The 26579-nt window shown below is 44.7% G+C and overlaps 1 pseudogene across 1 annotated transcript in view; it reads right to left on the bottom strand.

Moving 5' to 3' along the window:
* The window catches only part of LOC309970156 (small ribosomal subunit protein uS19-like), a 112293-nt pseudogene extending 87633 nt beyond the window's left edge, over positions 1 to 24660 (bottom strand). Inside the window, exon 1 of the transcript in view lies at positions 24576 to 24660. The product of the transcript in view is annotated as a small ribosomal subunit protein uS19-like (transcript). The remainder of the gene's footprint in view (positions 1 to 24575) is intronic.
* Between the last annotated feature and the right edge of the window lie 1919 nt (positions 24661 to 26579).

Raw genomic sequence — 26579 nt, 5'->3', positions numbered from 1 at the left:
ATTTTTAGTTTTTTAAGGAACCTCCATACTGTTCTCCATAGTGGCTGTTATCAATTTACATTCCTACCAACAGTGCAAGAGGGTTCCCTTTTCTCCACACCCTCTCCAGCATTTGTTGTTTATAGATTTTCTTATGATGCCCATTCTAACTGGTGTGAGGTGATACCTCATTGTAGTTTTGATTTGCATTTCTCTAATAATTAGTGGTGTTGAGCAGCTTTCATGTGCCTCTTGGCCATCTGTATGTCTTCTTTGGAGAAATGTCTGTTTAGGTCTTCTGCCCATTTATTGATTGGGTTGTTTTTTTAATATTGAGCTGCATGAGCTGTTTATGTATTTTATAGATTAATCCTTTGTCCGTTGATTCATTTGCAAATATTTTCTCCCATTCTGTGGGTTGTCTTTTCATCTTGTTTATAGTTTCCTTTGCTTTGCAAAAGCTTTTAAGTTTCATTAGGTACCATTTATTTATTTTTACTTTTATTTCCATTACTCTAGGAGGTGGGTCAAAAAAGATCTTGCTGTGATTTATGTCAAAGAGTATTTTTCCTGCATTTTCCTCTAAGAGTTTTATAGTGTCTGGTCTCACATTTAGGTCTTTAATCCATTTTGAGTTTATTTTTATGTATGGTGTTAGTTAGTGTTCTTAATTTAATTCTTATACATGTAACTGTCCAGTTTTCTCAGCACCACTTATTGAAGAGGCTGTCTTTTCTCCATTGCATATTCTTGCCTCCTTTGTCATAGATTAGGTGATCATAGGTGCATGGGTTTATTTCTGACCTTTCTATCTGGTACCATTGATCTATATTTCTGTTTTTGTGCCAGTATCATACTGTCTCGATTACTGTAGCTTTGTAGTATAGTCTGAAGTTGGGGAGCCTGATTCCTCTAGCTCCATTTTTCTTTCTCAAGATTGCTTTGGCTATTTGGGGTTTTTTGTATTTCCATACAAATTATAAAATTTTTTGTTCTAAGTATGTGAAAAATGCCATTGGTAATTTGATAGGGATTGCACTGAATCTGTAGATTGCTTTGGGTAGTATAGTCATTTTCATAATATTGATTCTTCCAATCCAAGAACATGGTATATCTCTCCATCTGTTTGTGTCATCTTTGATTTCTTTCATCAATGTCATATAGTTTTCTTAGTACAGGTCTTTTACCTCCTTAGGTAAGTTTATTCCTAGGTATTTTATTCTTTTTGTTGCAATGGTGAATGGGATTGTTTCCTTACTTTCTCTTTCTGATCTTTCATTGTTAGTGTATAGGAATGCAAGAGATTTCTGTGCATTAATTTTGTATCCTGCAACTTTACTAAATTCATTGATTTAGCTGGGGTATTTATGACTGTGAGCTGCATAAAAGCAGGGCGTGTTTATTTTATTCATGTTCATCACTGGGTTCTGTGTGCCTAGCACAGTGGCTGACAATAGCTGCTCCATCACTGTAATATTTGTTGAATGAATGAACACAAACGCAATTCAAGCCCAAGTTACCTTCTCTAGAGAGAAGATAATTCTCAGTCCCAAGTTTGTCTTCAAGAACTCTAGGGTCACAAAGGTTTTTGGGTCTTAATTGAAGTGTTAGCACCAATAGAAGTTCACTCTGCGCTGCACCCAGCCTCTGTAGTCATTGTCATCACCAGCATCAGCATCGTGAACAGCAGCAGGAAGGTATGAAGTGCCTTATTCTTTTTTTTTTTTTTTTTTTTTGCGGTACGTGGGCCTCTCAGTGTCGTGGCCTCTCCTGCTACGGAGCACAGGCTCCGGACGCACAGGCTCAGCGGCCATGGCTCACAGGCCCAGCCGCTCCGCGGCATGTGGGATCCTCCCGGACCGGGGCACGAACCTGTGTCCCCTACATCAGCAGGCAGACTCTCAACCACTGCGCCACCAGGGAAGCCCTGAAGTGCCTTATTCTTATGAGGCTGTACAGGGAAATAAGCAGTTCTTGCCTTGTTTGATAATGGCTACCAGTTGGTCTTACCCCTGTAATCTTCTCACTCTTGCCCTGTGCAAATTACAGACTACCACACCCTGAATTCACGGGTGATGCAAAGAGTACTGGACTCCTGAAGTAGCAGATTTGGGCACTAGAGTTGGCTCCTCAACTTCCTGGTTCTGTAACCTTGTATGCGTTCCTTGTCCCATTTGACCTTCAGTTTCTGCATCTGTCAAAAAGGAAAACAAACCATGTGGATTTGCTACTTACCAGCTGAGTGACGTTGGTCAAACTACTTCATCTTAGGTCTAAGCCTCAGTGTCCTCAACTGTAAAATGGGTCACTAACAGTATGTACCTCTCGGGGTTAATGTAAGGATTACATGAGCTAATGTATGCAAAATGCTTGGCATAGTAAGTGCTCCATATATAGTGATACTTGTTTTCATCACACAGGAATTGTAAAACTCGTATGGAATGGTTCATTCTGCAGAAGAAGTCTATATATAAGGGGCAGCTATTGAAATTTTAATTATTTTGTCTGTGTATCCAATTACCTACTAGCATTCATACTTAGCTGTTTTACAGAAATACCAGAGGTAAATGGTTCCAAATGGAAGTCATGACCTTAGCTCATTTCTAGCACTCTCCCCACCCCCCTCACCCCTCCTGCCCCCAACTCATCTCCTCTTCCTGTGTTTCCTGTTTCAGCGAATGGTGTCAACATCTTTGCAGTTGTCCAAACCAACAGTTGGGAAGAAGTCAATTTCTATCTCACCTTCAAAACCAACCAATTACTAAGTCCTCTCAATTCCCCCAGTTAGGGGGACCCTGTCCTAAGGCTGAACATGCATCTCCCTCGGCACTGTGCTCCCTGGTGTCATGCCAGAGCCTGTGCCTGGGCTTGGGCAGCCGTCTCTCAGTGGTCCTGCTACCCCATTCTTGCCCTCTGCCCTCATACGTTTGTGTCTTCCCATTTCTTGCTTCTCGCCTTTACACGAGCTGCTCCTCTTCCCCTCGCCTGGACAACCCTTCAGAATTTAGCTTAGATAATTCCTACAAAAGACCCTCCTTGACTATCTTTCTGCAGTCTGAGTGAGGAGTTCCTTCTAGGGGCATCTTAAATATACTGTCCTGGGCATACCTCTGTCATGGTATTTCTCATCAGACCATACTAAAATTTTTAGAGACTTTAAACCTGGAATGGATTAAGGTATCTTTGTTTCAATATGCAGTCTAAAAAACAATACCAAACTATATATGTCATAGTAATATTAGTTAACCTTTACTGGGCACTTGTTATGCACGCGGCTCTGGTGCTTTATGTATATTAAAATTCACATAATTTTCACAGCTAACAATCACATAATATGTCGGTGCTATCCCCATTTTACAAATAAGAAAATCGAGGCCCAGAATATTTAAGTAACTTGTCCAAGGTCACAGATCTAGTAAATGGCAGAGCTGGGCTTCAAATACAGGCAGAATTATTTCAGAATCTATGTTCTCAACCATGTACTGTAAAGAAATTTAATAAAGTTCTGATCTTTCTCTATTTTGCATTTTTTGGAGAAAAATCCACTATGAAATTTGTTCAGAAATATTTCTCTCTCTCTCCTGTTGTTGCCACTGCTATGCTGAGCCCCTGTGCGCGCACTTGAGCTGCCTACTAGTCTGCCTGTGTGCTCACCTCACAGTATGGAATTGCCTTTGACATGTCTGTCTTCCCTCCAGACTCCAATCCCTGAGGGCAGGTCCTGCGTCTGTGTCTGGGTGCCCAGTGGGGAGAGGCTCACCCAAGATGCAGAGCCAGTGAGGGTCACTACAACCTAACTAGACCTCCAGCTCATGCTGGTTTCCTCTTTGTTCCTTCCCCATCCAGGTTCAGCTTACCTTGCCTAGTGATAGGGCCGGCTGAGGTAAGGATGCCTTAAATGTCTCTAGAACCTTCCATTCCCTATCCTGTGCTCCTGCAACTAATTTCCTAGTAGTTTCCTGCCTTTCCCCATAGTTTTCACGTGCCCTTAAAAACTGTGTCTCTTGAGCAGGAACTGTGAGCAGTAAATACATCGTAATATATTAAATATAAGTAATAAAGAAATAAAGTTTCTCCCTTGCTCTCCTTGTTCTCAGTATCCCTCATTCTAAAACACTGTAAGGTTAAAAATACACAGAGGGGGCTTCCCTGGTGGCGCAGTGGTTGAGAGTCCGCCTGTCGATGCAGGGGACATGGGTTCGTGCCCCGGTCCGGGAGGATCCCACATGCCACGGAGCGGCTGGGCCTGTGAGCCATGGCCGCTGAGCCTGTGCATCTGGAGCCTGTGCTCCGCAACGGGAGAGGCCACCGCCGTGAGAGGCGGCCCGCGAACCGCAAAAACAAACAAACAAACAATACATAGAGGGAGCTGCCTCTACTGGGTGGAGATCTAGCTTAAGTTTCAGCAATATTATTCTGGAAGGCTCCTGTTCTCTGCAGCCACCCCCAATCCCGACGCTCAAAATATAGATGGGCCCATGAGTCCTTCAGTTCTCTGGAGGACTGCTCTCCTCCATGGGGCTAGCTAGTTTTCTATGTACTGTTGAGTTACATTAGTGTGTGCTTAGTTACTCAGCATTATGAGGAGAAAACTTGCATTTGCCTTGTCAATGTTTTGTTTGTTTCTCTTTGGATGCTAGAATCCCTTTCTGTTTGCCCCTCAAATAGATTCCGTCCCACAAAGGAAGCAATGATGCCTTTCTCCAGAACTTTCACTTTTCTGACTCTTTACAGTTTTATCCAACTTGAGCTAACCTATTGGAAATGTGGTTTTCAATATGCATTGCATTTTATTCTTTCCACAAATAAGGGTTGAGCCTACTATGTGCCAACAAGGGTGCCAGCCTTGTTGTGGGAGAGAGTTCAGTGTGACAGGAGAGCAGGTGTTTTGGGTACCACTGAGGAAGGATGCAGAGAAATGACTGTATTCATAGTCACGGGGATTCGTTCTGGGTGCAAACAGCCTCCTGGGTCTGACAGTTGTAGCTTTCTTAGTGAGGGTTCTGAGTTCTGTATGCATACATTGGTTAAGTTTCCTCTGGTCTTGATTACTTTAAGTGTAATATCATGGGAGTCAGAGACAAAATTACTGTTAACTTTTCCATCACCCTCAGATTCTTGGACAGTTAAACCGGGGAGTTTAGACTTCTCACCTTCACAGCTGATTGCAAGTAGGACCCAGATATGTTTAGGATTAGAAGAGAGCATTAGATTTTTGGTTTAGGAGGCTCATAGACTCTGATTCCATTTGAGCAACTAGTTTTGTGCAATGCAATAAATGAAAAAAAAATTGTTTTTAGTATAAGTATATCCCAAATATTGCCTTGGATATGCTTATACTAAACAATTATTTTTTGTTTACATGAAATTCTAATTTAACTGGGTATTTTGTATTTTTAAAACTTTTGTGTAAATTTGGCAAACCTAGAATGTAGGCACTTGAGGAATGGGCTTTGAAAAGATTCACGTTGTATGTGCCTGGGTGGGTTTGTGTTTTAGGTGTGAGTTTGGGAGAGAGAAGGGAGGGTCTGGAGGAAAACGTCTTGGGCTATTGGACAAGTGCACGTCATAGGGAAAGTCTGATGGGAAAATTAATGGTGAGTATCTACTCATAAAATAATTCTGATTATCTCAGGAGAGATCAACCTGGGCTTGGTGATCTCCTAAGGAGGAAGGTCTCTAGTTGTTCTTGGCACCAGAGCTTTAGGGAAAGACACGGTGAAAGGAATTCTAGTGTGTGCCAGGAAAGCTGAGTTCCTTTATTATGGCCAGTCAGTGTGACCTTGGGCCGCTCACTTAAGTCTGGTTTGTCTTCCTTTCTGCATCTGGCAAATGGGGCTTAATGATAATTATTTTATTTACTTCATGGGTACAAGCAATGCTTAAGCTCTTAGAAACAGTGTAAATTACTGTACCACTAAAGGAAATGGACCCTTTGTCTTGGCAAAATACACGGGAGCTGTACCACATAGCTTTGGGAATCTGGAGCGTGGAATCCATGCTTTGGGCACTCTTGGCAGGAAGAAGCAAACTCATCTCCCAACCAGTCCCCTCTCCTCCTTTCAGCAAGGAAGCCCTTTGGATAAGTTCAGATGATTTTGTCTTTCTCTAAATGCTGTTCTGAGGTGACTCCTGTTCTTGGTACCTCAGTGGGATGCAAAAATGTGACCGAAGTGAATGTGGGATATTTATGTACAAGTTGGTTCAGCTTAGCTGGGAAGGAATATCTGGGTAAAAACTGAGAGGAGAAAATGACTGTACATGGATTTCTCCATAATGACTTCAGTATCTCAGGTGACTAAACAGAATGTGTCGCATGCATAATAAGACAGATAATTCACATAGCACTTGAAAGTTTACAGTGTGCCTTTTCACACACATTATCTCATCCATGTATATATTATCTCCCTTTGGGCAAAAACAGGCCTTTGGCTTCTCTGTACACATCTGGGGAGGAGCACAGGCTGCGGAAGGGGCGACCGAGCAACCAGACCCAGCTCACACCCGCCGTCCTGCCTGCAGGTGTCCTTGACCGTTTGGGCAACACCATCTCCTTCGCTCCTCACTCTGCTCCATGAAAAATGCTCATTTAGCATTTTTATCATTGGAGCTTATGATGAACTTGGTTCTTTCTTATACAGTTGTTCAAAGGACTGTTGTATTGTTAAGCTCCATGAGCGGAGGGAATTTTGTGTTTTTTGTTCATTGCTTTGTTCTCAGTGTCGAGAATATTGCACATAACAGGTGCTCAAGAAATATTGAATGAATAAGTGAATTGTTCTTCATAGCTTAGTCATATCTCCTCAACTAGATTCTAATAGCTGTGAGGGCAGGGACTCTATCTTCATTTCTCTGGTCCCCTCAGTGTACCTGGCATGCTGCTGCAGAACTTGAGTATTAGTGGTGTTATGTATATGTAAATGACCCACATGTGCACATGGAAATGTGTCTTGGATCAGTAGGTGTGGCCACTTCAGGACCTTCACAGGCTGAAGGCACCCTTATTTTTGGAAGCCTCACCCAACATTGTATTTAAAATGCATGTACCTTCCACTATATATTGTGTGTGTGTGTGTTTGTGTGTATGTACACACACATAATTTTGCTGTAAAATGTAAAATAACATTTGTAATTTGCCTTGTTAATTATTACTTCAATTACCATGTTGATTTCACAGTTTCAGTTTTGTTATCTGGAGCCAAAATAGTTTTCTCATCTCAAACATTTTCGTGGCCCTTTACAAGCTCCAGCCCCTAGGCACTGCGGATGTATCTAATGGCTTTGCCTGTGGGTACTTCCAGGACAAGAGTGGCTGACCTAAGACCATTAATATCGCCTTCAGCCTCCCAGCGAAATTGTTCTCCATCCCCTTTTATCCTGTTCCTGGGCCTTCTCTCCTGCCCTGCCCCATCTGCCAGACTCCAGGCGTGTGCTGAGAGAGGATGAGCTCTCTGTTTTATAGTATCCGTAGTTGTCCCCCAAGTGTAAGCGTCTAATTAGGCTTGACACTACCGAGGCGTTTCCCTGACATTATGTCACTGTCTCTCAATCTTTAGCAGCATTCGGTCTTGTGGGAAGCACAACAAACAATGTCAGAAACAACATAAAATTCCCCATTAGAGGGGGCCCTCGGAAACCGAGCCGCTGTTTATTAGGCACACTCAAAGGGAAGGCCGAAGGGTGGGGCTGGCGTGTGGATTCTGGGCTTGGAGGAAGAAATAAAATGGCTCATTTAAATTCTTAAGAACTGCATAGGAGGCAGAAGACACAATGAGTATCTTAGAGAAGAAAGGCCATCAGTTGAACAAACTAATCACATGGTAATCAAAGGGGAGTGATTCGCTGCCTACTGAGAAGTACTTTAGAAGAAGTTCCAGCCAGGGAGAGTAAAGACCTTATCGAATGACAGCTTTCATAAATTATAGATTTTTAAAAATTGCACAGAGGAATGTGTAATAACGTGCGAAATGGATTTAAAAACGAAAAGTGCCCAAAGCATCTGAGAAAGACCAGGGAACAGGAAAGCCTGAGGAGGGAGGGGCTGCGAGAGCCTTGGCGGGAAGCCCCGCCCCCCGGGGTCTCCTGGAGTGGTTCTAGGGGTACCCCGTGTGATGTGGTTGCTGCCCGGGTTTGGATTCCTGGAGCCTCACTCTACAAAGGCCCTAACAAGGGGGTCGGTGCCGGGTCTCCCTCCCCGCTGCTCACCCCGCCCCCAGTTTTACAGACGGGATTCTAAGCTTCAGCCAGGCCCTGGGAAGGCTGGGAGAAGCTGCATGACTAGGCCTGGCTTCTGCACTGAGGCCGGGATCTCAGCCCAGGAGTCACGGTGTGCTCCAGCCTTTGCAAACCAGTAGACCCTCCTCCTGCCTGCGCACCGCAGCTGCCTCGAGGCCTCTTCTTTCTCCGTTAAGTGTCAGCCAGTTCCATATGCACTGTTAGCTGATAACCAAGGTGATAACCGGTAATGCCTTCATATGTGACTTTATCCAGGAGTTTTTGTCTTTGAAAAGGTGATTTGAGAAGTTGGGAAAGTCATGGATAAGTTAGAAGTGTTAGGACCGGGTGCTCTTTCTAGCTGTGTGATCTGGGGACAGTTACTTAACCTTTCTGGGCCACGTTTAAAATGGAGATATGACTCGCACCTTCTGAGTTGTGATGAGAGGCTCAAATGAGGTCCTGGATGTAAAGTGCTCAGAACGTAGCCCGGCGCAGAGTAAGTGCATTGTGCTTCTATGGTCTCCCTGAGAATGGCGGCCAAGGCAGACACAGGCATGGGCAGGTTTACCTCTCTTCTGACTTCCTAGAGGAGCAGCAGTGGAGAAGGAGTGTTGGCCCATGTGAGTTACTAATATGCCTCTGAGGAAATGGAAAGCTCCTCCTCTCACCACCAGATTCACCCTAGTGAGTGAGTGAAAGTCGACTGCAAGACTTAAAAGTTTATGATGCCCAGGCTCTATTGCTGGTTCACCCCTTCTCCCCTTTTCAACAAGGTTCTTAGGTGATCCTAATATTAAGCCAGGGCTTAGAACCACTCCTCTAGGTGAGGCAGAGGGAAAGGGAGTGCTTGGGCTGGATATTTGTATGAAGGAGGCCTGTGTTAGGGTGATTATGCTAGCTACTGTAATGCATGACCCCTAATTCTCCGTGGCAGACCACAATAAAGCGTTATTTTTAGCTCATGTCACAGCCCTGTGTAGATTGGTTGTGGGGAGGTGGTCTGTCCGGTCCATGTTGTCATTCAGGGATTCAAGCTCCTTCCATGTAAAGGCTCAGTCATCTTCATTGTGCAGCTTCAAAGCATCCCTGGAGGGACTTCCCTGGTGGCGCAGGGGTTAAGAATCCACCTGCCAATGCAGGGCACACGGGTTCGAGCCCTGGTCTGGGAAGATCCCACATGCTGCGGAGCAACTAAGCCTGTGCGCCACAACTACTGAAGCCCGCGTGCCTAGAGCCCGTGCTCTGCAACAAGAGAAGCCACCGCAATGAGAAACCCGGACACCACAAGGAAGAGTAGCCCCCGCTCGCCACAATTAGAGAAAGCCCGCGCGCAGCAACGAAGACCCAACGTAGCCAAAAAGAAATATAAATAAATAAGTTTATTAAAAAAAAAAAAAAAGCATCCCTGGAGTCATCCAGCTGGCAGACCAGGGAGGAGAGAGAGTGGGGAAGGTGTGCCTGCCCCTAACTGCCTCCAACAAGAAGGGACACATCATTTATGCTCATGTCCCTTTGCAAGAATCGATTATACATCCCCATGAATGTGCAAGGGGACTGGGACCTGTAGTATAGCTCTGAGCCCAGAAGAGAAAACAGGCTTGATGAGAACCTAGCTGTCTCTGAAATAGACTCTAAAATGGTACAGGATAGCTCAAAAAGTGGGCCCGAGGTTCTTAACCTGAGATCCTTGAATTTCTGGAGGGTTCATGCATCTCTTGAAATTGGATGCAAAATGTTGTGTGTATGAGCTTTTTCACTTTCATCCTGTTCTCAAAGGCTGAGAGGGCTGAAGTCCTGTCCCTGCTTGGATTAGAGTAGTATTACAGTACCTACTTTCTGTGTCTGGTATTCTCTGAAAAAATCATGGTGCTGGGTCAGGATTTCTTGTCTCTTTCCTTTTCTTCCTCCCCTCTAGTGGGGAGAGAATGATGGATAAGAGGCAGAGGTTTGTTGGCACCATATCCTGTGGCAGCGCTGCTATTGCGAGGCTGTCAGCATTAGGGAGAGGAGGGTTTATTTGGCTGTGAGGAATCTGAGAGACTGCAATGGGCAGGGTAAGGACCCAGCTTTGCCCTTCCAGAGTGGCAGGGCATCCAGACCTTGCCAGTTTTCAGTTTATGGGGGCAGTGAGAAGAGGGAGATCAGAGGGAAGGGACTCCCAGATGCTCATCTGAGACAGCCTCTTTAAGGAATGAAAGGCGACTAGATGAGAAAATCGACATTTTGCACCATTGTCTCAATGCCACATCTGCTTGTGATGGGTTCAGAGTGCCATTGTTTTCTTCCTGGTAATGGGCTCTACCTGAAAGCCCTTCCAGACGTTGAGGGCATGGCTGAGGGGTTACAAACGGTTCCATGGCTTAAAAAGAAAAGTTGGGAAACCACTAGTGTAGGCTAACAATGGAGCTTTGTGCTCTAGCCTGACCCTGCCTACCAGAGGGCCTTTTGTTTCCAACAATTGCTGGCACTGGACTTCAGGAGGCCATCGGCCCTGTTTCTCTCTTAAAGTCAGAAATACTTGCAGCTGGCATCTTGTTTTCTCCCATCTCCTTAATTCCAGGGACCGGCCCCCCTCTGAGGCCGCGGCTGAACAGGAGTGGCCTGCTCTCTCCCACACGTTTGTAAGGCAGGGCAGGAGACAATGCTCCGGCCGGCCAGGAACGCTGGCTGTCTGGATGAGTGCGACGCCAGCTGTCAGCCTGGGACGAGGTCAGACAGAGGCCACCGTGGTCCCAGGTGGGCAGGGGTCACCCAGGTGACCAGACTGCACCGGAGGCCCAAAGAGTGTGCAGGAGCATGAACTGTTAGTCTCCTCTGTGGGAGAGGAGGCGCAAGCGCTGGTGGGAATGAACTGCAAACTCTGGCCAGGGGGCCAGCGTTCCAGGTGCCTCCATCCCTTCAGGAAGTTTGGACCCTCCATTGAGCTTCTGTGTCTGCAACCTGAACACAGGGGCATCTAGGCTGTACTGGCGAGGCAGCCTGTTCCCGTTAATAGTTTTATCATCTGTGGGAGTGCTTTAGGCAGGGGAGGGTATGTTGGATCAAGCCCTCTTTCTGGCTTTGGAGGCAGTGAAATACGATTAAGGATGAACATTCTGGAGCCAGACAGTCTGTGTTCAAATTCTCAACTTAGTAGCTCTGTGACTTTGGGTAAGTGACTTGTTTTGTCCATCTGCAAAATAGGCCTAGGGAATTCCCTGGTGGTCCAGTGGTTAGGACGCTGCTCTTCCACTGCAGAGGGCCCAGGTTTGATCCCTGATTGGGGAGCTAAAATCCCAGAAGCCTCACAGTGCAGCCAAAAAAAAAAAGGCCTAATAAAAATATGTACTTATTTCATAGGGTTGGTGTTAGTTTGAATGAGTTGGTGCTTATAACACACTTAGAGCAGTGCCTTGTAAACAGTAAGCAGTCAATAAATGTCAGTTTTTATTAATAGCAAGAAGTACACAGCCCATGAGCAGATCTCTAGGGGAAGGGCACCTTCCCACTTGTGACAACGTGAGGGCTCTGTGAGTGGTGTTTATGTCCATCCATCATCATCCCTGAGAAGCCTTCTCTTATTGCTCAAACCCACAGGGGTTGTCCTTTGTTTTAACTGCCCTGGTATTTGTGTTCTGGTACCTTCTTATCTACATAATTTCTTCAGATTGAGGTCCCTGCCTTATTTATTGATTGATTGATTGATTGATTGATTGATCCATCCATCCATTCATTCATTTATCCAGCCAAATCTCCCACCTAGTAATAGAGTGAATTCTTATTAAATATTCTTTTTGGTAGGATTATACACTTAAAAAATAAACTTGCACTCTTTGTATAAATATCCTTCGTGAAAGGAAAAGTCTCTAATCTAGGATAAGGTCCTGACAGTTTTGTGCATTTTATGAACTACAGTTTAAAAAAAAAACAAAACACTCTACCAGACCAAAAATATATTGTAAAACTATGGTAATAAAACAGTATGGTACTAGTTCAGGAAAAAGATAAAGCAATGGAACAAAATAGAAAGTCCAGCTATACAGCCAGAAATGTATGAGACTTTATTAAATTATAAAGGTGGCATTGCAAAGCAATAGGTAATTGATATATTATTATTCAACAAATGGTGTTGAGACTCTTGGCAAGTCATTTGGAAAAGTAAATAAGCCTGGATTCCTAAATGTACAAAGAAAAAGTAAACCATAAAAGTATAATCACAAAAAAAGGAATGAAATTTTTAATGATATTCAAGTAGAGCAGACATTTCTCAGTAAGACATGAAACCATGGGAGCTATAAAAAAAACTGACTAGTTTGATAATGAAAAATCTGAAACTTCCACATGGTGAAATATCGTAAAAATAGGAAATAAAACATGGCTAATTGATTCTACATAGCCAAAATACCATAAACAAAAAAAGACTAATTGGGAAAAATCTTTCTATATTACCTTAATATGCAAAGAGCTCTTCCAAATCAATAAAAAGACAAATATACCAATAGGAAGATAGGCAAAACTCATGAATAGATATTTCAAAGAAAAAGGCATATTAGTGGCCAATAAATATATGAGAGATTATTTTGTAGTTTTAAAAAAGTCTCATAGGTAGTTTCAAGTACTATAATTGCAAGAGTCTCATAATGCCTAATGTTTCCAGGGTGTTAGGTAACATACTCTCAAACAGTGTTCATGGACATGTAAATAGGCATTATTTTTTAAAAAGGCAGTTTGATAATATCTCTTAAATTTCAAAATGTATATTCCTATTGACATAGACATGCCATTTCTAGTAATTTATCATATATACACTTGTGTGTGTATATATATATGTCTCCATGCATACGTAAGTGAACACTTAATGTGAAGTGTTGCTTAGAATAGCAAAAATTGGAAACAACCTAAATTGTCATCAGTAGGAGAATGGTTAAATAAATCATGGTAGAAAGAGATTCTGATAGATAGAAAGAGATTTCTCTCTGATAGAAAGAGATTCTGAAAGAGATAGGAAGAGATTTCTCTCTGATAGAAAGAGATTCTGTTCAGCTGCTAAAAAGAATGAAATAAGTCTCTCTCTGTATTTTTATAGAAACATGTCCAAAATATGTTAAGAGAAAGAAAAAAGTAGTAAAATAGTATATATGGCCTTGTGTCATTTGTATAAAAATGTTTGTATATAATATATTCTTGCATGTGTATAATAGTTTTGGAAGGATATACATCCAAGGAAGGGTTAACAGTGTTTACCTGGGGGAATAGGACTGGAGGGGTGCCAGTGAAGGAAGAGGGGTGCTTTAACTTTATGCCCTCTACAGTCTTCTAGTTTTGTTTATAACAAACTTGTACTACCTTTAAGATAAAAAAAATTTTTTTTAATTAAAAATATCCTTATTGAGGTCAACACAACAATAGCAATATCAATAGTGATGGGTTTCAGAAAATATGTCCAGTTGCAGAGGTTGTTGATTCTGCATATCCAGAGGGCACTGTTCACAGAAATAATCTGCACAACCATATGTACATGCTGTGCATATGTGCTTTAAAATAGTCTTTGAGATCCACCACTTCATTTTCTTTGTCTGATCAACAGGTGTAAAGTCTTGATCTCTGTAATACTCTCTGTTAGGGCAGGTCTAAACAAAATAAAAAGCAAACCTTAGGGTCAATCTGAAAAACCAAATGGCAAATGAACATGACATCACTCCTGAACCAACTCCACAGAATCTGTGGATACAAGATGAAGTTTGAAACACAGTAGGTACCTATTGCAATGGGTGGGAGTGGAGATGGAGAAAGAAAAATGAAGGGAGAATGAAAAGATTAAATGAGGGGGACTTGCATGGACTAACAGTGATGTGTGCCATGAATTGGGGCATAAGAGTAACTTAGCTCTGGGCATCTGTCACTTTATTCATTACCCATCCCAGACTCCAGCTCCACCTAGCATACTATTTGAAGAAGGATAGGGTTGGCATGGAAGATCCCTTACCAGTCCCCACCACCCTTCGTTTTCTTCTGCATGCCCTTGCTAAGGGCTGCCCAACAGCTGGGTAGAGAACAATATAATCAGGCCTCCCATTTGTGGCCTCTTTCTCCTTTTATTTCCATTTTAGGTGGCTTCCCCTCTGCCTGGCCTTGCCCTGTCCTGGTACTGGTGTCACATTTTCAGATGTGAAGGAGTGATGCAGAGCTCCCTCCTTGCATTCCCTATGCCCTTTCACACTGTCTTTGGTCTGCTACTCAGGAGGCCACCTTGGGCACACTTGACCTTCAGGGCTCATCTCTGAGTCCAGAGACACCCTTTCCTTATGGAAGGTCTTCTTTCTTGTTAGAATGCCGTTGTTGTCAAGCTTACCTCACATTAGTTGTGGCCAGCATCTTGACTTGATTAACAGAGATGCATGTGACCATTTAATAGCAGAATTGACTGAAATAAACTTTCAGTAAATTTAGTCCTTTAGATCCTGGCAACTCTAATCTCACTAGGCTTTAGCATCCTTGAAAATAACTTGCCTGTGGTAGTGAAACTTGTAGCTGGTTAGGGCCTCTTAATTGTGCCCATGATTCAGATGCAGAATGCCTCTTGCCATTGGGCAGAGAAATCAGGATGTTGACTGCCTCTGGCACTGCCAGGGCAATGGGTATATTCTCCAAGTTCACCAGCTATGAAGCTATGGTGCATTTGCCCATCATGATGTTTCTTCGTAAGTCTTCAAAGATGAGGAAAGGAGTCAGGAACCTGAATATGCAAATCCTGGGATTTTGAGCCAGATCTATAATGGGGAAATATTAAAATATTTCATCTGGATTAATGCCCTGCTAGTGGTATCTCTCTATAACTATCCAACGATAAAGTCCAACTGGAATAGTAGTGATTAAAAAAAAATCCCAATCGAGCCTCCAAACATCCTATCCTCACCAGAAGCCTGGCAGCATCATTCTGGGGTGGTTTTTGTACAGCCCTGTTGTGAAGCAGAGGCCTGGAACGGTACACTTTTATAGTTTCCCTGTCCAAGCTCTGATTCCAGGATGTGATATTTTTTCCCCTCTTGGTTTTGTACACTTGATTTATTTTTTCATCTTGTATTTTCCCTTTCTGAAGCTTTAATTGGTGTACCAACATGGCAGTAGGTGATAGTCTTCTGAAAAGGGTTCTTTTGCTGTGGAAGTAGTGATATGGGATAGAAGAAAAACGGAAAGATGTGGAGGCTGGGGCAAATGGACATTTGGGGGCAAAGGGTACCATTTGGCAGAGCCTGTCTGCGGGAACCACTGGAGTAGAGGCTTCTCTGGCTCTAGAAGCTTCCACAGGGTGTCCTAAGCCTGGGGTCTCCCCCTTTATCTACTATCGTGAGGGAACCTGGGGCTGGGGACCAAGACCAGGAGCACCCACCTTGATCATTCAGTGTCTCCTTGCTTTTATCAGGGATTTACTAGATCGATCCTACAATAATCGAGGTCTTGAGAGTTTATGTGGTTTGAAACAACCTTCCTTTATTATAAATGGTGGCATCTGGGATGCATGAGAAATGATGTTACCCAGGTTGATATTCACGTTGGTCGTGAGGGGAGAAAGGCACCTGGTGCTAGAATCAGTATGGAATCTGGAGCCAATTATTTTGGCTAATTATCTGGCATTTTGGTAGTGGACAAGGCATTTGGCCCTCTCTGGTTGAGGTGAGGGCAGTAATTTCTGGTAGGTTCTGATAATACTGCTAGGAAGAGAAGGTGTGGTAATGATTCTGTAGGAGAAACTGGGGGATAGAAATAAGAATGAACTCCCATTTGAAATGTGCCTAGATACTGTTCAGAGGAAATGAATGTTTTAAAGCTGGCAATTGGAGCACAAACTATTGTACGTTGGCTTAGTGTCATGGTGTTACAAATAAGCCTAGAAATACATCTTGCCTATACAAATGTTTTCTCAAATGCAGAGATGTTGGAAGGAGAGTGGACAAAATCGGTATTTATTTTTCCTACTGGTAAAAAATTTTAAAATGCTGGTAAAAAATTTAAAAAGTCGGGGCTTCCCTGGTGGTGCAGTGGTTGAGAATCTGCCTGCTAATGCAGGGGACATGGGTTCGAGCCCTGGTCTGGGAAGATCCCACATGCCGCGGAGCAACTAGGCCTGTGAGCCACAACTACTGAGCCTGCGCGTCAGGAGCCTGTGCTCCTCAACAAGAGAGGCCGCGACAGTGAGAGGCCTGCGCACCGCGATGAAGAGTGGCCCCCGCTCGCTGCAACTGGAGAAAGCCCTCGCACAGAAACGAAGACCCAACACAGCCAAAACTAAATAAATAAATAAATTTTTAAAAAAATTTAAAAAGTAAATAAATAAGACAGGTTTGCAGTTAAGGACTTATTTCCAAGGCTATCTGAAGATAACCTTTTTTAAGGGAGGTGGGACTAGGATAGAGGGTCATCGTATCCGTACACAAGAAGAACAGTAAATCCAAGTGCAGTTTCCTCTTAATTGTACCCCGTGTCTTTGGCCTTGAAGGGCAGAGACTCAAAATTGGTCCAGTGTGCTGCTTCATCAGTCATAAAGATTTAATTACAATCCTTATTTGACTAGGATTGTAATAGGAGGCCTGGTTAGTATTTGCTGGGATTCTCTCTCGTTGCCCCTCATTTTCTCCCCTTCCTTCCCACTTTCCTCTAGCCCCCCGCACCCCATTAAAAGGATGACCAGTTTTGAATTACGGTAATAGCTGCACTCTTGGTTTAGGACTAACCTCCCTGAAATTTTCAGGACCACTAATTTGTGGTTATTCCAGTGCTAGAATTAACTTGGCTCTCTGGCCTTTAGACTGGCAGTGCAGTAAAAGTTGAAAGCGAAGACTGCCTCAGAGCCAACAGAAGAGAAAAGATGGAAACCTAAAGGTTATCCTGAAATGCACTTTACTGTTATCTATGAGAACAAATGAGTTAAAAAAATTTCAAATACCAGAATACCCTACAGGGAGGAGATATAACTATTAAAGGGCTGTTATAGCTGCAATAAATGTAGGAACAATAAAAATAAATTGATGAAGTAAATGTCAGCGCTGTTCCCCTGAGCTGCCCCCACACCTTTGTCCAAAAGTAGAACATCTCCAATTACAGAGGGTGGAAACAGCCTTCAATGACAATATGACAAGGACAGAACACAGAACGCTGGCACAGAGAACACAATTATGCACAGCCTTGAAAAATTGTATCATAGCACAATGCATGGGAGAAATCAATTAATGATGCAGGGCTTCCACTGCTGTCTAATAATCCTAGAAAGGAAAGGAGGGGGAAAAAAACCCCGTACACCCAGTGCATCAAAAAGGTGACCCTTAAGTGGAAGTCTACTTAATACCAGAGGTCAGTCTTCAGAGTTTATAGCATCCGAAATACTCTTTTTTTTTCTTCTCATTTTTTTTCCTCTTAAAAAAATCTAACAGTCTTAAGGAGGCATTTAAGTAAAAGTCACTTCTTCTCTGGTTAAATAGGCTTGCAAAAGAGAGTTCTTTGGCAGAAAGGGCAGGGATGAGCAAAGCGCGTGGCTGTCATCGCGAGCCCACCAGCTGAAAGGGAAAAGGCAAAAGTTAGGCATAAACACGGTGGAAGGTAGAAGGTGATTTATCTTGTGCAATTTACAACAGGTGCTAAACATTACGAAAACCAGAGCTATTAAGCAATCAAATTAAGCTATAATTATAACCGAAGAAAACTGTACAGGAATTCTAATTAATTCAAATCTGAACATGTCCAAGAGGAATGCTCCAGCAACCCCACTTCTGAATAAAACAAAACAAAAATAACCCTTGGATAATGCCTTCAGATTGCACATGAAATTAAGAAACACTTCTCGGCCGGAATATCCCAGGCATTCTTTATTAAATGGTGAGAGAAATTACCTGCAATGCCTGAGCACTTGGCTTTTCAGGTACGCACCATGTAAAGCGCGTAGTTGAGGGGGGGCCCTTAACTTGGTGGGATTTGGAGATGGAGTGGACCAAGGGATTCCACCTTCCATGTAAGCACTTCAAAGAGTCTGAAGGGGTGGCTCATTCTTCTCTCCTTTGAAGGTTTCTCCCAGGGCATGTGGGGCTTTTAAAGAGCTCTTCACACTCCCCTTTTATTTTTTTGTGTCTTTTGGACCAATTCCATTTTCTTTTCAGCCACTCCTCTTCCAGTCCTCAATCCCAGTCGTTGCATCTGACTTGAGCTCTCTGCTTTTCTTCCATCCCAGGGAGCCCTGGGATGTCAGAAGACCAGCGCAGGGTTTTCTATTGGATGTACCTCAATCATGCAAGTCGTGTCCCATTAAGCCACAGAGTTATGGGAAGAAGTGGATGTTTAGATATTTGAATAAGATTTCCAAGCCAAAGACGGAACCATTTGATTAGGGTACCTATTTTCCTAATTCATGATTCTTTAATTTTAACAATTTAAGAACAGAAACAACAAAAACAACAGCATTGACAGCTAACATTTATCAGAAGCTTATTATGTACCAGATACTGTACTGAATTCTTTACTTGGACTATCTCAATTAATCCTCTCAACCACTGTATGAGATAGGCCCTCTTACAATACCCATTTTATGGAAGAAGAGTCAGGGCCCACTGTTGGCTGTCAAGTCAACTGTTAAACAAAGACCCCTTTCGTTTTATTCACATGATGCTCTTGCATTTCTAAATAATTTAATGTAAATACTCTTTGCTTTTCACTCTCTCAGGTTAAGGTGGTGGGGCGTGTGTGTGGAGGGAGAGTGATTTTCTCAGGATGAGTTCGCCTTCTGGACTGAGTGCAGCATGGCCCCTGTCGTTAGCACAGTTTTGCCTGCCATTTTGAGTATTCACCTCTGAACACATCCTTGACTTTTGCTCTGACTTTGCTTCCATTCATATTACAAAATGCCGCTTGAGGGCAAAGATGTGTGAAGAAGCACTGATTTTGTGCATATTGGAATTCATAGCTCTTTTAACCATTACTGGAGTTTGTGTTCTTATAGGAATCTCCACGCTGACTTTTGACTGTGTTGATAATGGGCATGTAGCTATTTTCCTTCTGTGGTATGTGGGTCCCTCAGAGCCGTCCTACAAGGCCTCAGGGCCTTGATTCACGGGGTAGGGTAGAGTTGGTAGCTTCCTAGTTTGGAAAAAGTAGTCCGTAAGTGTTTGCTGGAAACAATTCTAATAATAGCACTGTGGAGAAATTCTAATTCCCCTGGATAGATGAGGAAACCAAGAATTAGAGAGTTAGAAATTTGACCAAGGTCACATTGCCAGTTACGTGGTAGACCTAAGAAACGAGCTAGAGTGTAAATGCTCTTCCGTGTGCCATGCCACCTGTGCATGTACATGGGCACCCACACCCACAGTGTCCCTTCTCTGCCCCTGAAGCACCCTGTAGGAGATATGGAACTCCCCACAGCCACCCTTTCTTTCCTTCTTGCTTTCCAGGGCATCTGCTAAACCTGGGACTGAGGGGAGTACAGAAACTGCCCAAGGCTTGCTGCAAGGAGGGTTATGTGAACAAAAATGGCTTTTGTGCAGGGTATCAGGGCGTGAGGACCTCCAGCCTGGAGCCTCCTAAAGGGTAGTTTAGGGATTCACCAACCTAGCAGAGGACTGGACACAGTAGCTCCTCAATAGAAAGTAGACGACGTTATTATTACAGCCAGGAGATGTGAAGACACCTGCTCTCGTGGGAATATGTACTAGCTGACCAAAAGCTACACTACACATACATTCAAAGAGATAAATAATAATCCTTAACATTCACTAAGTACTTAGGTGCTGAGGCCATTGCATACATGTCATTCGATTCTCACGACAACCCATTGAGGTTGATAAAATTACTGTCCGCAATACAAGGCTGAGGAAATTGGACCTTAGAGAAATTCAGTGACTTTTCCAAGATCTCATAACTAGTAAAGGGCAGACTCCTAGGCGACAAGCTATGCCTATCACAAACCCGTAGTGCAAGAGAGGGTTCCAAAAGCAGAGTGTGCAAAGCTCAGTGGGGAAGGGCTGTGGACCTGGGGTCGGGGTGGCTAGGAGGAGGGTCTTTTCAGCTGGAATCTCACAGTTAACTGGGGTTTGGGAAGGCAGTGCATGATGGAGGAGGAGCGAGATGTGTAGACCTCATAAAAGGTGTGAGCAGAGGGCAACCCCAGCCAGGGGGCCTGGAGCAGTAGGACTCACGGGTCTCCTTTCACCTCCCTTCCCTTTCAGGGTTCTGCCAGGTACAGTTTGCACATGGCAGACCCCCCTCACCCCTAATGTGACCTTGGCCCTGAGGTACTCTCCTGAGCTTGCTGCTCCTGTGGGGGCAGCAGGTGCCCTTGGGATCCCCCAGGGAACTTCTAACTATGGGCTTCATGGCCCGAGGTGTAATCTGTGCTTTCTGTGCTTTGAGAGACGTGGGCTGCAGCCTGCAGTGGCCTGTTGCGATGACAAGCTTTGCTTGTCCGTCTGGCCTACTGGGAATTTTCTCAGCCTCCCCTCTGCCCCCTGCTGTCCTGTCCTCCCCGGTGAGGAGCTTCTGAAGTTGGGGAGGCCCTGGCATTCCTTATGTCTGCACACTCTGCTTCTGGCTTTTGAAATCCTTCCCAGTTTTTAAGTAATGAGCACCTCTCTTGCCTGTGGGTTGAGGCTGATTTTGACCTCATGCAGTGAGACTTGCTTTTAAAATTTTTTTTTTTATTTTTTGAAAAAGTTATTTATTTTTGGCTGTGTTGGGTCTTCATTGCTGCGCCTGGGCTTTCTCTAGTTGCGGCGAGGGGGGGGCTACTCTTCATTGTGGTGCGTGGGTTTCTCATCGCGGTGGCTTCTCTTGTTGCAGAGCACGGGCTCTAGGTGCGTGGGCTTCAGTAGTTGTGACACGTGGGCTCAGTAGTTTGTGACGCATGGGCTTAGTTGCTACGCGGCATGTGGGATCTTCCCGGACCAGGGCTCGAACCCATGTCCCCTGCATTGGCAGGCGGATTCTTAACCACTGCACCACCAGGGAGGTCCCAAGACTTGCTTTTAAACTGGCCTAGCGGGTGACCCAAGGGCAGCTCCCAGGGTGTGGCTGGAGCCTTGGATGGGCAAACCAGTATGGCAGCCACCCAGTTGCCCTGTGTCCTGCTTGCTCTGTAAAGTTGGACCAGGAGTCCTATCTGGGATCAGAGCATGGTGGTGATGAGCTCTGGCTCTGGGACCTGACCGTCTGGGTTTAAATCCCACGTCTCTCACCACCAACAGCATGACCCTGGACAAGTCACCTAGCACTCCACTCTGCAGTGTCCTCACTGCACCTCTCTCGGAGTAATGGAAAAATACATGGAAAATACTTAGGAGAGCAGCTGGCATATAATAGCTGCTCACTGAAAGCTAGCTGTCTTTTTGTACTATTAGTGCTCCAGGAACCTCATCCTACCTGCCCATTTCACTGATGAGAAGTCTGAGGCCCAGATAGGTTGTTTCCCTGCCTAATATCACCTACCTGGTATCAAAACCAGGGTGTGTTGCTCCAGCAGCGCTGGGCTCCCACACCAGGGCTTTTTCCATTTAGCCCAGGTTCTAGGGTTGGGTCTTTTTCTTGAAGGAGGACACAAGATCCCATGCATCTTGTTAAAAACAGATTCCTGGGCCCCAACCTGGACCCATTAAAACGGAATTTCTGGAGGGGTGCATGAAAATCTATATTTTAGCCGAGAGCACACCCCTTCCATCCGTACCTTCCACCTACCACTTGATTCTTATGTAGTTTAAAGCTTGAGAACTGCCGGCTTAGCTTTGAGTAATTTGGTAAAAATACTGCAAGGTCAACCCCAGCAAAGTCTCCACAGTCTTCAGTCAGCCCAAGTTTGTGTCCTGCCTCCTGTGTGCCCTTCATGCAGCCCCATCAGCCTGTCCTCAGGGAGCTTACAGATCTGTCGATCAGCATCGGTGGGGGGAGGGGTGCTGGTGAGAAAGGGGGAAGGTCAGCAGGGGTTCAGGTGCTCAAGAGGAGGCAGAGATGATTGGTGACACTGATGTTCAGAGAGGTCAAAGGCCAGTGAGTGGGCAGTCAGGAGGGACTTCAAGTAGAGGAGCTTGGAGTAGGCAGAGGAGAGAAGCAAGTGCAGCTCCGGGTGCACCACCGCTGGGGAGTGGAGCTGCAGGGAGCAGGTGTCACTGGGGGCAGCTGCAGGGTGTGCGGTGGGGATGGCCTGACTTCCCAGCTACCAGGACACCTGCCCGCTTCTTTTGATACTGCCAGGCTACTCTTTTATGATTAAAAAACACCCTCTCTCCAAAGCTACCGTTGATTTGACTTCATCTGTATACTTGATTTTTATTTGTTTGGGGGTTGTGGGAGAGCAGTTTGCCCCTTGATGCCTTTGTTCCTACAATTCCCTTGGGGACAGTAGAGGCCAGCGTGGACCTCCTGGTGTGGCCACAGGAGACGTGGGAGCAGCAGGCACGCAGGGCAGGAGGGAAATGGTCTGGTGGGGAGGGGGTGCCGTCTCTCTGGTGCTCTGCAGAGGCACCACCACCCTCAGCAGCTCCCTGGAAGGGATGGGGTGGGCTGACCTTCGTGGCAGGTGTGAAAGAAGAGAGTTCCCTGGTTCCTGTCACTGGAGGTGACGAAGATTTATCTGTGCTGCTTTACTTTCTTTCTGAAAGCTTGCAGGGTATAAATTAGAAATAAATAAAAATAGATTTATCAGCACTTTCCAAGTTTATACCAAATTTGGGGGTGGCAGTAGAAGTGCCTCCCTGAGCGCTTTAATTCAGAGGTCAAGGTGTGTGTGAGGATAAAGACCGAATAGCTGCTGCCGTCCTCAGACACCGCCACTGAGCAGAGGCTCCCAGCTGGACATCTTGATGAGAGAGGGCACATGTGGTAACTGCTGATATTCCCAAGTGCTGACTACAGACCATTCGCTGTGATAAGCTCTTTATGTGGATTAACCCTTCAAGACGGGTACCAGTATCACCATTTTCTAGATGAGAAAACTGAGGCCCAGAAAGAAGAGTCTGCCTTGGTAAGTAGTAAATTGGAACTGGAACCTAGGCAGCCTGGCTGCAGAGGTCACACTCAAACCCACGCCACAGAACACCTGCCTTATTTGCTCAGGGGGAGAAGGGACTCTGCATGTTTATTGCTAGTTGGTTAGAGAGACAGCTGATGTGCTTGGCTGCACTGTATTCGGAGGCTGGCTGGAGTCAGCATTGGTTGTGGTGGGCGGACTGGCAGCTCCTGGAAGGCAGGGCTGGGGGCTGGTTGAGTTGTTCTGCCAAGGCCCCAGCATCTCTGACTTTCATGCGTGATGCCATTGGCTGCAGATGGTCAAGTGCAGCCATGTTGCGCTGCCCAGCATTGATGGAGAACCACCTTTTCATTACTAGCAAGCTCTCCCCTTCCCATCGTACTTTTGCCCACTAGGTTTAGCATCCATAAATGGTTCTTGCCTGTCCCAGTTACTACGGTGTATTTGCTTAATGGTGATTTTCTATTTCTTTTATTTCTTCCACATTTAGTAATTGGAATTCCGCTGTAAGAAACAGATGGCCCCTCTCTCCTACCTATCTATCTATCTACTATTTTGGCATGGACCTTGGCTGTTTATTCTGTTGAACCCATGGGTTACCTTTAAGTTCCATTGCCATGATTGCGAGTTCAGCCTTGCTCCATTTCTTGCCTGGATCGCAGCAATAGCCTTTGAACTGGTCTCCTTGCCTCCAGCCTCCTCCCTTTCAAGCCAGACTTTACATGTGCACCTGAGGTCATGTAATGCCAATCCGACCATGTCACAACCCTTCAGGTGCTTTCTTTTGGCCGTAAGTTCCTTTGAATGGTAATATAATGACAACTAACATTTGCTGAATATTTTCTAAATGCTTTACATGCATATTCTCATTGAATCCTCACAATACTTGAACGAATTGGGTGATATCAGCCTCAGCAGCAGCAGCATCCCCCTAGTGCAGATGAAGAAACTGAGGCACAGAAAGATTAAGCAGCCTCCCTAGGGTTGCTGAGCTGTTAAATGTTGAGTTCATAATCTCAGCCACTAGACTTGCCACCTGCTAAATAGGCCCTTAATGATCTGACCTTGGCTACTTCTGCAGCCGCATTTTCACCAGCCCTGGCATTCATCGCACGTTCCATAAATAGTACTTGTAATGGAAGTAGGCTTTCTCACCCAATGTTGCTGAGGATCCAGATGACATTTTGGCTGCAGTGCTGATAGGGACACTGGTAGCAGCAGAAGGAGTAGTTTTCTAAGAAGTATAATTGTATAAACAGTGGCCAGCTGTCCTATGACCATACATGAGTCTAATAGTTCAGTATAGTCAACTAAATTGCAAGCCCTTGTGAATTTCTCACTTACGTGCCCACCCCTGGACTGCCATCCCAGGCCTTTATTGCTTTTTCTCTTTTTTCTTTACCGTTCAGCATAAGGTAAACCTCCTCTGCAACATTCTTCCTGAGCATCCAGTCTGCCATGATGCCTTTCTCATCAGATTCCTTCATTGGGCCCAAAGCATGTTGATGCTGCTTTAGGTCTTCAGGACGTTCTGGAAGAACTCCGGTCAAGGATCATGCATTTATCTTGTTACATGCCTCCACTGCCTGGAAAGTTGCCTTCTGTATAGTATGTGCCCAATTTGAGGATTCCCTGATTGATAACTAGATATAAGACACAACGAGTCATGACTCCAGTGCAAGTTAATGCAGGCCCCATATTCATTATCTAAAACCCTTTGGGCCATGTGTGTTTTGGAATACAGAATTTTTCTGATTTTAGCAAGATATTATGGTGTGTATCCAGTATAATTTATAATACCCTTTGTGGGGCCTGGGGAATTATTCCACAAAGATGTTAATATTTTTCTAATGAAATATATGAAAATTCTAGGAGAGGCAAATAAAATTTTTAAATAGCTTCATGACAAGTCTTACCATCACGTAAGTTCCCAAATTTTTTTCATTTTCAGAGCTCTTTCTCTTTTGGAATTGCAGATAAAGAATTGTGCACTGGCATTAAGGTATTAGTAGGTGGCGTAAAGAGGCACCAACACTGTGTCCTGGGAGTCGAGATGAAAGACTTCCAGGGATGAGAATGCCAAAGCCACTGACAGCTGTGGGCAGGGGAGTCCTTCGGCCCCTCGCCTAGTTGAGAATTAAGAGCCAATGACAGGATGGAGAGGCCAGTGAGGAGCAATTACAGCTGTCCAGGAGAGAGGTCCCTGACTTGGGGTGCTGGTAACAGGATGGAGAAACAAAGTGATGTGAAATGCTACAAAGAAATGAGCCACAGAACTTGAGGGGGGTGGTTCAGTCAGATGTTCCCAGACTTGGTGCTCCACAGTCTGGAAGGATGTTGATGTCTTAAACAGCAGGAGAGTAGAGAGGAGATGGGCTGAGGAGAAGATGAATGCATTTGAGCACTTGGAATGCACTTTAACCTATCAGGTGGAAATGACTTTTAAGAATAAAAGAGAAAATAGTATGACACTACTTCTACAGTGATGTGTGCATCACTGAAAATATTTAATTATTGTCATCAATCTTTCTATTGTTATTATGACTCTATTATTTTGCAAGCATCCTCCTCACTAGCATGCAGTCCCCGGCTGTCCAAGGCCAGGCCCATTCTCAGGTCAGCATCCACCCAGTCCAGTCTGACCTGCTCTCAAGCCTCCCAGGAAAGCATCACGTGCGTGCTCTGTTGGTTTGCATTGTCAACCTGTAAATGGTCACTTATTTATTGAAAAAACAGGCTTTGTCTGTCAGCCGGGGGTGCAGGTTTCCTTGCTGGGTTATAAATCCTGGGAAATAGAGGACCGAAGGAGTGTAATGTCAGGCTTGGGTAGGTCATCAAGTTCATGGTTAGGCTTTTACAAGTAGAATTCTAGAGCTGGAAACAGTCACAAAAAATAAGCCTGCTCTCTTCTCCTTCTGCCAAGATTAAAACAGCCCTTGACCAGCAATCCCTGATCAAAATGACCGTCCTCAGAGCTGCCTGGAGCCTCCTCCTGTAGGACTGGTTCACCCTTCTTCTTTTCTCCGCTTAGGCAGAGATGAAGGAAATGAGACATCCTGAGTAGACCTCACCTCAGGGCTGCCTGGTGCTGGGTGGGAGGATGGGTCCAGCAGGCCAGTGGGTGATTGTGCATGTTTCCGGAGGAGTGGGCAGGGATGCTCTTTCTCCCTGCTTTGTGCCTCTCTCACTGTTTGCTGGTGCTGCTGGGAGCTCTGTAGGAGAGGGCTCTCAGGACTAGGATGCAGGGAGGAGAGAAGGGGAGATGGGTTGAGGGATTACATAGAAAGGGAAAATAAAGTTGGCAAATTTGATTCAACTCTGATCTCAGTTCCCAAGGATTGCTTTGGATAGAGCCAAACAGTCTCCAGGAAATGAAAGTTTTACCTCTTGGGAGAAGTTCTAGCTC

This window comes from Leucopleurus acutus (genome assembly GCF_964270905.1).
Source record: "Leucopleurus acutus genome assembly, chromosome: 12".
Classification (NCBI taxonomy): Eukaryota; Metazoa; Chordata; class Mammalia; order Artiodactyla; family Delphinidae; genus Leucopleurus; species Leucopleurus acutus.
This window is presented reverse-complemented; position numbering and strand designations above follow the sequence as displayed.